Below are 13,606 nucleotides of genomic sequence, written 5' to 3' on the forward strand. Positions count from 1 at the left end.
CTTTCCCTACCTACTGCTTGACTTGCATATTGGAGCACAATGGAAATGGGTACAAAAAACAGTCTAAGTAGCATAACAGTTGAATCCCTAGTAAAACAAGGCTCTTCCCACTTTTATTATGACTTTGAATATGTAAACCTATCAAACATAATGTAAAATGTATAGATGTTGATAAATGATTATGCAAAGTTATTTTTCACTTTTCTGAAGCAAAAAAAAAAAAAAATGTAACGGGTTAGTGCTTTTTCTTGATAATATTGGTGCCACTAATATTTTGGACATGTACTCTGGTTTCTTATGTCCTAAATGGCTTCAGAAGTAAGTTTGTGTGTGGGGTTACAAAATTGTGTTGGAGTTGTAAATGAAGCCTGAAAATAGGAGTGCTCCACCAGAGGTAAACCATGCCTGAAAAACAGCAACTGTCATTCAAAATAGATGCACTTTAGAGGTCTGGTTCCGTATATTGTACTGCCACTTTGAGTTCTACCTGAAGAAGGTATATACCCTGAACAAAGGCAACAAATTGATCAGTTTAAGGAGGGAGTAATGACAACTAAGCAAACTCTAGTCCATTCATTTTTCACTGCATTGTCTTGCCACCAACTAACGTTTCTCAACACATTTTAATCGGTTTAATGTAGTAGCCAAAGGCTTTTTCTGAATTCCTGTTTCAGCAGTGTCTGTTCCATATAGTGTGTACTTTTTATCCTTGGACAGACTCCAGCATTCTGGACCTAATTTGACACTTTGCAGTTCTAGGACTATACCTTCTGACCCCTTTTTGCTGCCAGTCTGCAGCCGGCTCTGACCATTTATGGAGGCTTAACTTTCACTGCTTGGGTTTATTTCCAGCAGTTACCTGTTCAAGTGTGGTATAATAGGTATGTAATGTATTCGGCATAGTAGCCGATGTGTCAGAAGGCATCCTGCAGTGGATGCAGTCTTCCTGCTGACATTGTGTTTGGGTTACCTCTCCATCCAGCATAGCAAAGTGAATTTTCCAACTGACAGCATAAGAGGAAATCCTGATATTTTCCTCAAAACTTAAAGTAACTGCTACAGCTTTGCATTTTCTTAAAAACATGGGTGACTGGAGTACAGCCCATTGTGTTTTCATGCTTCCCTGAGGCCTTTCAAGTTACTGTCTCCCATGCACCATTGATAGACGCACTTAACTTGGGGACCGTTAGTTTCTAGCTTTGAATATCCACCTGGGAGGGATCAGAGGAGGTATATCTGATTCAGCCCTCAGACAACATGAGAGCAAGTCCTATGGTAGTTGGCTGCAGTGGAGTTTTGGAGACCCTCAGTGGTAGAATATTGTCTTGGCATTCATCCACTCATGTAGTTCTGTGGAGGTGATTGCATATTTCTTAAAGTACACTGAATATTGTAGGGCTGAGGTTCCTACTCCTAACCCCTCTAAGAGAACAGGCTTTCTATCAGTTTGTCTTCATTGGTTGTTTCTGCTGGCAGTTCGTATCTGTCCATCTAGTTCCAAAGTTGGCTTGTAGGGAAGTGCCCTGTGGCTTATAAAGTTTGATCACATAAAGAAAATTGTACACATGCACATATCATATGTGTGTGTGGGGTGTGAAAAATGTGTTGCACCTACTGGGGAAACTCCATTTTCCAGAGAATCCTGAAAGGACAAAGCCATAATATTAGCACATGTGCAGTACAACTTAAAGATGAACATTATCCACATGTTCCAGCTTTAGAAATCATTTACAAAGATTTTAAGGTAATAGAAGCAAGACTGACAAGTGCTATTTCATATTTTCACAAAACAAGAATATGGCGTACATGCATGCAGCATTCCATAAAATGGTGGTGTGTGTATCTTTGTTTTATGTTTAATTGTATTTCCTGAGTTTACAAAGAAATAATTGCAGTCTAATCTTACTGTGATGCTGTGCAAGTAGAATGTACTGAAACAGACTTTGGCTTCCTCAGTTCAGTTTGGGGTTCTTCACTCTTCAGACTCAGACCTGTTGTCCACATTTCTCCACAGACCTCATCTGGGGTCTTGTGGTCAAGTCCCTAATACTTCTGTCTGGTTGAGGCGAGTACCTGCAAAACTGCAGGTGTGCTTAAATTTTCAGTTTAATTTGTGAATTGAAGCACTTGCTTTATAAGCACTTACACGAGTGCATGGATCGTGCAATCCCTAACAGAACCAAGATGCTATCCTCCAAAAAAGGAAGCCAATCTGGTGGTCCCCTGCTATAAACTCTACAACAGAAGAAAGAAACTGCTGCAATAAGAGTGAAATCCCATGATTGGAGGAACTCCCTGGTCAGCCTCTGTAAGAAGCTGAGATCCCTCATAAAATCTTCCAAAGCTAAGCTAGTTAAGAAAACAAGATCGTCACTGATTCTAAAGACGACCACAAAGCAGTCTATGGCTATGTCAAGAATCTCAATGGCAACACTCAGATCTGCTCTGAGTTACAGCACAATGGCACTAAATATACAGAACCAACTGATATTGCAAGCATCCTGGCAGATTCAGTGCTAACGTTACCCCCCTCTCACCCCCTAAATGGCCCATCTCTATAACGGAAGAATGCAAAATTCCTGTAATCATGGTTGCACAGGTAAAAACCGCACTCTCCAAAGCCAAGAACACAGCATCCATAGGACCCGACAACATCCCAGGCTGCGTTCTACACTAACTACAAAACGAACTGGCACACCACCCAAGTACCATGTTCAATCATAGCCTCACTTCAGGCTTTGTGCCCACTGAATGGACAGGGACGGTTATCCCACTCCACAAAGGGGATCCACCACAGACCTCTGGAACTACCTGCCCATTAGCCTGATGAGCCTGGTCTACAAGGCTATGGAACGTATCATCATGGAATTTATAAACAATGACATTGGTAATCTCCAAACTCTGGACCCCACCCAGTGCGGGTTTGTAAAAGGCAGATCATATGTCCTAAACCTGATAGCATCAAAGCCGTAGGTGAGGGTAAGGTGGTTCACACAGCCTATCTAGATCTCTCCAAGGCTTTCAACACCATTCCCCACTCTGGACTTGTAGATAAACTCACTAAACTAGGTATAAAGCCCTATGTCACAAGATGGGTTGCCAACTGGCTCACTGACGGAACCCACACTGTGATGAAAGTAGCAGACTCCAAATCCGCCTTCAGACCCAGTGACAAGTGGAGTACCACAGGGTTCAGTCCTGGGTCCTTTCCTGTTTGATATCTACTTCAGTTTGCAGATGACTGCAAACTAGGAGCCATAATCGAAACTCGTAACTATGTGGACATCCTACAAAAGGGCCTCACTGAGACCAGGTGTCAAAGCCATGAGCTTTCGGGTGTCAAAGCCATGACCTTAAGCTCAATGCCAAAAAGTGCATTATTATCCCTTTTGGTAAAAACTCTGTACCCATGAACTACCACATAGGCAGTAGTGTATTTGACACTGAAAGTGTGATAAGAGACCTTGGGACACAGGTGGACAGTAGTCTCTCCTTTGATAATCACATTGCCAGAGGAGTCTAGGAAATCCTTCTACGTGGCAAACCTAATCACAAAAGGTTTCTCATCCAGGAAAAGGTCATTGTTACTCTACTTGTCACTCATTAGACCCATTATAGAATACAGCACCCCTTTTGGTATGTACCTCACAAAACATCTACGATGACTGTAAAGGCTGCAGTAATACCTCCCAAAGAGGCTTGCCAGCATCCAACAAATGCCCTACGCATACTGTCTCAAAGTCCAGCATTACTCCATCACATATCGCCTACTCATAGGTGATCTCTGCCAAACATATAAAGCTATGTCAAACCCAGAGCTGTTGGACATGCTCCACTTAAAAGAAATCCCAGTCCCTCCGAGCTACATGCTCTAGGAACCTAAACCTTGTTACCACACTAAACGGAACATGCTGGAGGGATCGATTCCTGTCCCAGAGACTTCCCATACCCTGGAACAAACTTCATATCTATATCAAACAAAGCTCCTCATTAGCACTGTTCAAAGAAAAATCTTGATTGGATGGGAGATAGGAAATTCACCCCAGGGATCACTTCTGTGGCTCTGCTCGACGGGGCACAGGAAAATAATTTTCTTGGATGGCGAAAGCCAGGATATTTTGCTAGGCTTGTATAGGCCCTAGGGCCAATAGCCTAGTACTTGCCTATGAAGCACTGTATTTTTAAATGCTTTGCCCTTTCCAATGTATTGCTTTCCGTACCCATTTCTTGTCCTAAAGGCTGTTTGTAGGATGAGCTGAAATGTCCCCAGCAATGTAATTGTACCCTCTTTCTTGATCTTTAAATTGTTGCCTGAAGCTGGATTTTGATGGTACAATTGCCCATTTAAGCTCCTCCTTGAATAGGTATTCATCCCCTTATCTTGGTAAGCATGTGTTCTTCACAGTACCCAAATGCCTGTGATTTTTCTTGCCCACTCGTGTCTGTCATTTCTAGCTGGGTGTTTGCTATTACAGCGTTATGGTACCTGTTCTGCTGATAAAGCTCCTGGCATTCTAAATTCATTTTTTTTTTGTTCATACATGCTGTTGTCCGTTTTTACTTCACTGGTTTAGAATTTCCCCATTTGTTTAATTTGAGTGATTGTAATACTGGGCAGCTAATTTGCATGTCTGTACCTGTTCCCTAAATGTGTGTGTAAAATTGCTCTCAACTTTCACTTCTCCTGTAGCATTGTAAAAATATTTTTCTTAAACGGCTCACTTTTTTATTTATCCCTCTGTGATCACAAATACCATGTACAAAACTACCATGAAAATTCAATAAAGTAAATTTATTTTACTCTGACTTTGACTGATGACAGCTTTTTGAAATTCATGAAATGTACATTTTCCCTAACATTGAAAGGCTGTGCCATCTCTTAGTATAACATTTAAGTATAATACTGCATTAACAAAAAAGGTACGCAAGTGAACTGCATACTTTTTATTTATTACCCCTTTAAACATCCTCTTATTTTTTTTTTTTAAACTTCTTACACTAAGCACTTCAGATGAGTTAGATATCCACATAGCATTTTCCTTTCCTCCATAGTTGCCCTTTAAAATCCACATCTTTAACATCTCACCTATAGAATAAATACCAGTCTTGGGTTTTGTACTCGAATAATTTGCCTAATGTTCTTGTAGTGTAGCTATTTCCATTTGTCATGCTAAAAGGATACAAGTAGGGCCATCCTGACGTGAGGTTTTTAACCAATTATTTTTTAGTATTGGGGAGACCATCCTTTCATCCTTTGCACTTGAATATAATTCTTCCATCTAACTTCCCATAGCCATCACCAGCTCTGAAACAAACTGCTTCCGGACATGTGTGCTGGTGCTCTATACAGCAGTCTCCCCAGCATATCCATTACTATGTGGTAATTCCTGCAATCAGCTCCTGTTATAACAGCAGCTTGTTAAAACCATAATGTACATAAATTGTTAATGAATTCTAATTTGATTGCCCTCCAGCTGTAGCTTGCAGTCTGTACAAGGCCACCTAATGGTAGGAAAAGATAAGAGGCAATACTTGGTACTACCTGCACTGCTCCCTTAGCAGAGTCCTTTGGTGGTGGCCAGGGAAGAAGGCACAAACTGGAGACAAAGCTGTAGGGATGCCAGGTGGTCTTAATGAACATGTCCAGTATTTCTGATAGTTTCAGCTTCAGCCAGGGCTCAGCAAGAAATCTATGCATTGCCATTACATCTGACCCCCACCCTTCATGGGCACAGCCACCCTCTACCTCTCAGATTTCTGAGTTACTAACTGATCCTGGGTCACTTAGGCCATAGTCATGGCTTTGCCTGTACCATGCTGTCTGCCTTTGGTCCATATCTCTGCCTCGTGGTTCTCCTCTTTGTAACACCATCTTTAAATATAAAGTACTTCAGCATGTAATATCCCAACAGACATTCTAAATCTTATTTGAAAAGACAGACCTAGTGTTACAGAAATTTATCACAGAAGCTGAAGGTCTTGGAAGCCTTTAAGGTACATGCATCAACTTACTAGTTAACTCCATGTTCTGTGTACTGTGCATACATGTAACCATAGAATGGCTTAAGTCAGCAGTAATTTTTGGAAATGCATAAACATTATACATAATTATACATTTGGGTATTACAGTATTCAGGCAACTGCAAATAAATATCTGACTTTACCATTATCATTTGTAACGCATCTGACAGTAGTATATCCTTTGCGATTATTTTAAATCAACTTGTGTAGATAGGTTTTAACTTAAGCATCCATTTTTGGGCAAATTTTATGAGTAAGTATCTTGCATCATTCCAGTTACACATGACCAGTTGAGGATGACTTAAAGTTCCCATATTTATAACTATAAATGTTACTCTGTCATTTTAAGTAAATCTTGCTAAATGTCTCCTGTTTAACGTGGTTGCTTAAAAATAGAACAAAAAATACTGACCATATATTTTCTTAATCTCCTAATATGTTGTGTAGTCATTGCAAACTGCATTTCATTAGTTAAACTTGCCAAGACCATTTCTGTGCAGTCAACTTTTTCAAACTGTAATGACCTACAATAAGCTAGTTATCAGAGTATTTCTCTGGTAGCAGTTAACTGTAGCCTTGGGTTTATATCATTGGCAAACTTCTCGTATGGCTAAAATACGGAGATACTCTTTCCTGTCCACTGTTCATTAACCAAGGAACACCATACTTTTTTCATTCCTTGATCTACCTGATCACCTCGCTCATCTTCCAGAGCCACTACTTTTTTATTCTCCAGTATCAAGACAGCTTGCCTTTTAAAACAAATCTGATCTTGCAGCTGCAGCATTTCTTGTAATCTGTCATCTGTTGCATATTAGTCAGAAAGCCAGCAAATATCTTTAATATCTTTGGAAAAGTCATTTTGTATTTGTTGGCCTGTTCCTAATTACCTTTAATTACCTCAGGGAGTTGAGAGCTGTGCGGCGAAGTAGTGCTTGAAGTCATTTATAAATATTGGTTGACCACCTACTGTACATCTTTTTGTTTCACTTACTCCTTTTCATTCCAAGATGTATGCTGATCCAGTATTGTCTTAAGTATAGTGTGTTGTCATTTAGAATCCGATAAAAGCAACCTTGTATGCTTTTTCTGTGCTAGGTAATTTTGCTAAAGCCATTCCAGGGCAGTCTGCACTGGTGGAGTAGTGAAATAAAACTCACCTATGGCCCAGGTGTGATCAGTTGTTTTGGACACAACAGTACTGGCAGGGAAGGATGAGCATGGCCATCCTTGGGGGAGAGCAGGTTTTGTACAGGTGCTCAATTTGCCACAATCTCTCAGAAATGGAGGCAATGCAAAAAGCACCCTGGGGAGGCGTTTGGCCTCACGTTTCACTGATTGCCTCCACAAAGTGGGAAGGTAAGGTGGGTACCCATGGTCACATAATTAAGTTGGTCAAGGAGTTGGGGTTGGGACTGCAGATAACGCCCTTGGTTACCAGGATGCTTGAGGGCACAGATAACTGCCATTGCTGGAGTATTACACCCCAATATCATACAGGGTGACAACCATGTAGAGCAGGAAGCAAAGGGGCGCACCGATTCTGAGGATGACGTGATAGGCAAGCACAAGGAAAGAAATTACCACGGGGGGACTTTCCAGGGCACCATCATTGTGCAGTCTCAGATTTGTTAAAACAATCCACCTATTTGCTTCACCTTGCTTTCCAATGAAACCAGCTATGTTTTATATAATGTTTGACAATATATTACCAATGTTTTTTGTGGTGTCAAAACTGCTTCAGTAAGACTGTCATCAACACAATTGTTTTTCCTTGAATGTCTTAAGTTGTGCATTTAATCACTTTACTGTCTTAACACCTTTAAAACACAATTGCATAACTGACTTATCTTTGTCTTCATTTTTCTGGATTGGATTTAATCTACTAATTTCATTTAGCTTTGTATTACGATTCACTGCAGTCATTAAATGTGTGCAGCACTTTATGGTGTTACTGTTTTAATTCTGTGAGTTAACAAGTTTAACACATGGAAGAGTTATCTTCGACAAAGAAACCAAGAAACGTGGCCGTCCGGTCATTCCATCATGAGAGCTCATGAACATGTTTTTCTTGAGGGCAATAGCCATCCTTTTGAATTGTGCTATGTAGGACTGTATATGTGAACTGTTATGTTGCATATTACACAGCTCTGTTTTAACTCCTTGTAGGTCCATCTGATGCCGTCTTTACACCTTTTTTGTAATTGTTGCAGTGTAATGAGGTAATGGAATTTGTGGAAAGGTTATTGGTCAAATACATTTGAAAATGGTAAGGAATGATCCTACTTTTAGATGTTTCTACCCGAAGTGATTTAATGTGTGAACATGGCTTGACCACCTATGTAAGAGGTATACCTGCCAAAGAATAAAGGCAAGAGCTTGCTTGGTCACTTATTGCCAGTGGATTTTATCTAAAAACTTAATTTTGAAAGAGGAACTATAGAAACTTTGGCACTTGGATTCTAGAAGAGTTGCCTGCTGCAAGCAAGTTTGCAGGATTAACGAGATGCATTTAGCTTTCATTATAGTTGGTCATTTACTGTGAGGTCTAGAGGGTGTTATAAAGATCAGTCTGTGTTTGACTGATTCAAGTCATGCTAGACCAACAGAAAATGAACTTTTTGCACTGGTTTGTAGGAGGTCTGTAAAGCTTGAGGATTTAGCAGATGGGACCACAAACTATTCAGAAGTCTACTAGTGCAATTAGTGTATCTCACTAGGTGCATATTGGCCCAGATGTTCCCAACATCATTAAGGAAATTGCTTTAGATCTTGTATGGGTTCTGATGCCCCAAGGAAAAGACTTACTGTGAGCTAGCAGGGGTTGGGTCAGAACTAATTGTTTTTTCTTCTGGCAGAGTTATTTTTGTCACTTTGTGTATCCTGGAAGGTGTGAGTACACACCTGGTGAAGTCGCAGCCCTGGTAGCATTTTAGAAATGAAAGGACTTGATGTTGCTCTTGTTTCAGTAATGTCAGAGTTGAGTATTTAGTAATTATTGTTTTCCATCTTGACTATAGCTTCTTGGTGACATTTATTTTGTATTGTAAAAGGTTATTACCTCTCTGTATTCCTCCCTCATTAGGCCAGTAATAGAGTATAGCGCCCCGTTTGGTATGTACCTCTCGACATCTGCACCAACTGGAAATGCCACAGAAATGCCTCGTAAAGAGGATCCATGGTCTCTAACACCTGTCGTATACAGAGTGGCTCAAATCATGGTTTCTGTATTTTGTATCGTACAGATTGCTATGAGGTAATGTGTGTCTCTCCTACAAGGTAATCCCTGACCCTGCCCTACTAGAAATGCTCCATATCCAGGAGTCCAACTCCTCATGTATTACCTGCTCAAAAGGCCAAAATCTAATATGTGACCTCAACAAAACCTGCTGGAGAAACAAGGTTGTCTCCCAGAGGCTGCCCCGTCTCTGGAATAGACTTCCCATACATGTCAGAGTACTTTGCTGACCCTCTTCCAGCGCTACCTTAATGAGTGGATGAGAAACCACAAATTTGTCCCAGGGGTGCCACCTTTGTCCCTCATTGACAGGGGTGATAGATGCTGACTGAGGTTTCTTTCTTGGATAAACTCTTGGGTAGGCTTGTAAGGACTCCAGGGCCATTAACCTTGTAACCTCCTATGATCCTGTGTGTGCGTTTTTGTAAAACAGGTTGTAGGAGAGAGTAATCCAAGTGCCTCCAGTCTTTAATGAAACAAAGCAGTATGAAAGTTGAAAATTAAAGCTGGAAACTTGCAAGCTGTTACGGATTTGAAAAAGAAAAGATTAGTTGTGATAGCAGCCCCTCATGCTGTTAGGTTGGAAAGTGACAAAGCATTGGAAATGTTTGAATGTAGCCAAGGCCTGTATAGTGACAAACTGACATGCATGACAGTGATCCTAAGAGAAGGACCGAGCTCGTCAGGCATATAGATGGCTTGTTACTCGATTGTTTTAATGGTGAAGTATATTGTGTATTCACAGCAAACACACAACTGTATGTGGAAGCTTTGACATGACTTTGCGGCACTTCCTGCAGTTAAGTTGCTTAGTAGTGCATGTGTGGGTGTTCAAGGAAACACTAGTTCCAACTTAATGTTTGGATTTGACATTTGCCTCTCTGAAATGTACTTTGGTGTTTAAAACTGTAATCATAGCAGGAGCAGGATTTGTTAATCATGATTTTTCATTGCTTATAAAGCTGGTGCAGTGCACTTTTAAATAAGTCTGGAAAGCATCTCTGAAGAGCCTTTCAGAGATGGACGTTATTGCTGAATTACTGGGATCTTCAGTCGCTGATGCTGCATTAAAACACTATGCATGGAGAGAAAATTTTATGTTCCTTTGGCAATTCATTGTGCATATAGCAGGAAAACTGTTAATTATCCTTTTGCTGTAAATCACACTGGTTTTCCTACGTCAGAGATTACTTAGGCGAGTGCAGAAAGGATAGACTAGATTCTGCCCCCCCCCCCTCTAAGCCTGCTATGACTTTTGCAGTTTTGTGTCAAAAATAAATAATGCTACTATACAGAGTATTCAGAAAGTTTGGCTTGGCAGTCAGATGCTTGAGAGCATGAGTGAACAGTACACTGGAAGGAAGGATTCACTTCCTTAAAAGATGGAGTTGATTATGAAGATCATCTTGTGATCCTTTTTTGAGCTGTGGATGCAGATGCATCTTCCCCATCATATGCATGTGTGATAATAGCACCCACCAAAAAAAAATATTTCAAGTCTATTAGATTAACTTTAGAGAAGGTGGCTCATTTAGAGATGATGGGGGCCTACCTCTCAAACTTCCAGAGCAAGAAATCTGGACGAAGGCCCAAAATAGAGAAGTTTTAAATATTGCTCTTACAAACTTAGGAAGTTGATAGAGTAACAGGTTGTGCATTAAAGTCTGAAACTCAAATGCCTGATCATTTTCTAACTTCATTCATCTTTAATGATTTGCCACTAATTTGTTAGAAAACCACAAATGTTAAGTTGTCTATCTCGCCTTCATTCTTGCTGGATGGGTTCGGAGCCGACCTTGGCTCCGACTCGGCCACTCTAAAGCTCGAGAGTTGGTTCCACCGGCTCGAGGCTCCCCTTATATCCCACAATGCTAGGCGAGAGTTACCTCAGATCTCGTTTGCCGCTACAGCTTCGAGGTTGGTTGTTCTACCGGTTCCTGGTGAGTTTAAGCTTTTTTCTATTAAAAGTCACTCTGTTTCCCCTTTTTTTTTTAGTTTAATTATTGTCCTATTAGTGTAGTTCTTTGAATTTTATTCCCGAACTAATTTTTTCCCGTTTCTTTCTTTAAAAGAGCTTTTAGTTCTTCCCTTGGGCCTTGGGCCTTCCCTTCCCTAGGGAGTGTTTGTGTAGTTTAAGCTAATATTTATTGTACTTTATTGTACTTTATTTTTTTTTAGTATTTCTACTAAAGTAATTTTTTCTGACAGGGTATAACTGGTGTGTTTGAGTGTGTGTTTGTGTTCACCAGTTAGGCTATGTCTAAAGAAGCAAAGGTCTCCGGATTCAAGAAGTGTGATGCGTGCTGTCAGAAAATGTCTCTGACAGACGCTCACACTTCTTGTGTCTGTGTCTGGGGCCCTTGCACCTGCAGGACTCCTGTGCTGTCTGCCATGGCTTCAGCCCCAGGGTCCTGCAGGAAAGGAAAAACAAGCTCATTTTGAGAGGCTTGTTGAAGCCTGAGGATTCCCTGTCTGTCTCAACAGGGAAGCCCTCCAAGGCATCGAGGTCTTGACTCCGGCTTCTGAGCCGAGACCTCAGGTTGTTCAACCTTTGCCTTTATCGGCTCCGGCTGGAGCCGATAAGACTCAGTCCACAGTTTCTGTGGCTCCTCGGCTCCGGCGGAGCCGAGGTTATCGAGGTACCGTGTCGGCTCCGACAAGATCTTGAGCCGACAACCAGAAAGAGGTCTAGGTCACCTTCTCTTGGCTCCGTTCATTCGGCTCCAGGTTCTCCCCTGCTGTCTGAACGGGGCCAAAGCTCTCATTCCTCTAGGTCTTCGAGGGTGTCCGCTCATGACCTTCAGAGGGTGGTGAGTCGACTACTTAAGTCTGAGGCACTGGCCCAGATGCTTCAGAGCCCGACTCATCAGTCGGTGCCTGTCCCGTCCATCAACTCCTTCCTCCTTGACTCTCTTGAGCTCGGGCCGGGTCGTGTCGGAACCGAGACTGTGGTCACCTCGGAGCAGAGACAATTGTCTTCGGCTCCGTCGGCTCCGTTTTCTTCCATGGAGGAATCTCGGCGCGGACTTCCCTCGTCGGCTCCGGGGGTGAGTGGCATCGGACCCTTGTCCGACCCCTCTCCCTCTCGGTGCCGCGCTGGTGAGTTCGGCTCCGACATCGCCTCGGAGCCATCACTGTCGGTGCCGAGGGGTCTTTAGCTCCTCGGGCGGGGACCTCTGGCTCTGCCTGACAGGGGTGCTTTCGAGGTCATGCGGAGTGTGTTAGAGCCTGGCTCTACTCCACAGTCGGCTCCGTCAGCCCCTCCCTCTATGCTGCCTCAGGGTAAGTCGACTCACTCCCTCATCCCGGACCGCAGAGAGCCAACTCCTCAGGAGCCCCTGTGGGATTTCATCCTCTTCCGAGGCCTCTCCTGATTTGGCAGAAGAGCCCCTCGGAAGAGGAAGTGCAAGAGGAAGCACATTGACTCACCTGAGTCTATCACGTCCGACACAGATCTGGATGATTCTGAGGGTTCCCCGTTCCCCTTCTGAAGATGTCTCTTTGCAGACATTCTAGAGATCCTTAAACAGAGGGAAATTGGCCAGCCCTCAACCCTTCGGAGGCAGAATCTGTGTATCTTGAGGCGTTTGGCTCTCGTCCTTCCACCTCCTGGGTGTCCCCCTTGACTCCCTCATGCAGGTGGTTGCTAAAAGGCATGGGCGGCTCCTGATTCAGTGGACCCCACTCCCAGGAGACCCTCCAAATTCATCACAGCTCCAGCAGACAAGGAATTTTTATCAAAAGGAGTCTCTGTGGATGCTATGGTGGTTGCTGCCGCCACAAAGAAGGAACTGGCTGATCCTTCAGTGCCTGTCCATCCACCTAACAAGGAATCTAGGTCCATGGATAGGTGCGGAAGCGGATGTTCTCCTCAGCGACATTTACTATCGTTCGCTGAATTACCTGTGCCATTTCACTCGTCTTCAAAGGGACTTGATCAAAGAAGCGAGTGAAATGCTAAGAACCCTACAGCTGCGGGCTTCAAGAAAAAATGAACACGCAGCTGGCTATCCTTAATTCTATTTCCAACTCCTCCATGCGCCTCCTCTCTTATGCGGCCGATGGAGCGAGCAGAGCCAGGAACAGGGTAGCCTTTCGTAGGCACGCCTGGATGCGGCTATGCAATTTTGCGGAACCTTTCAAGGCGTCTTTCACAAACTCCCTTTTGATGGATCATCTCTTTTGGTCCACAAGTGAAAGAAAGCCAGACTAGGTGCGAGACGGATGGCAAGACCCTTTCTGCCGTCGAGTCCGTTTTCCACTCCTTCTAGGCCTTACCCCAAAGGCCAGAAGGGGAAAGATAATGGTTCCGTAAACAATCTCAAGGGACTTCGCCTGACGACAGAG

The 13,606-nt window shown here is 42.7% G+C and overlaps 1 protein-coding gene across 2 annotated transcripts in view; it reads left to right on the forward strand.

Annotated features, from left to right (window-relative positions):
* The window catches only part of SNX10 (sorting nexin 10), a 654,311-nt gene that overhangs the window by 173,612 nt on the left and 467,093 nt on the right, over positions 1-13,606 (forward strand). The window lies entirely within an intron of this gene.

The sequence above is a fragment of the Protopterus annectens genome, chromosome 3.part1 (genome assembly GCF_019279795.1).
Source record: "Protopterus annectens isolate FY-2018-M chromosome 3.part1, PAN1.0, whole genome shotgun sequence".
NCBI lineage: Eukaryota > Metazoa > Chordata > Ceratodontiformes > Protopteridae > Protopterus > Protopterus annectens.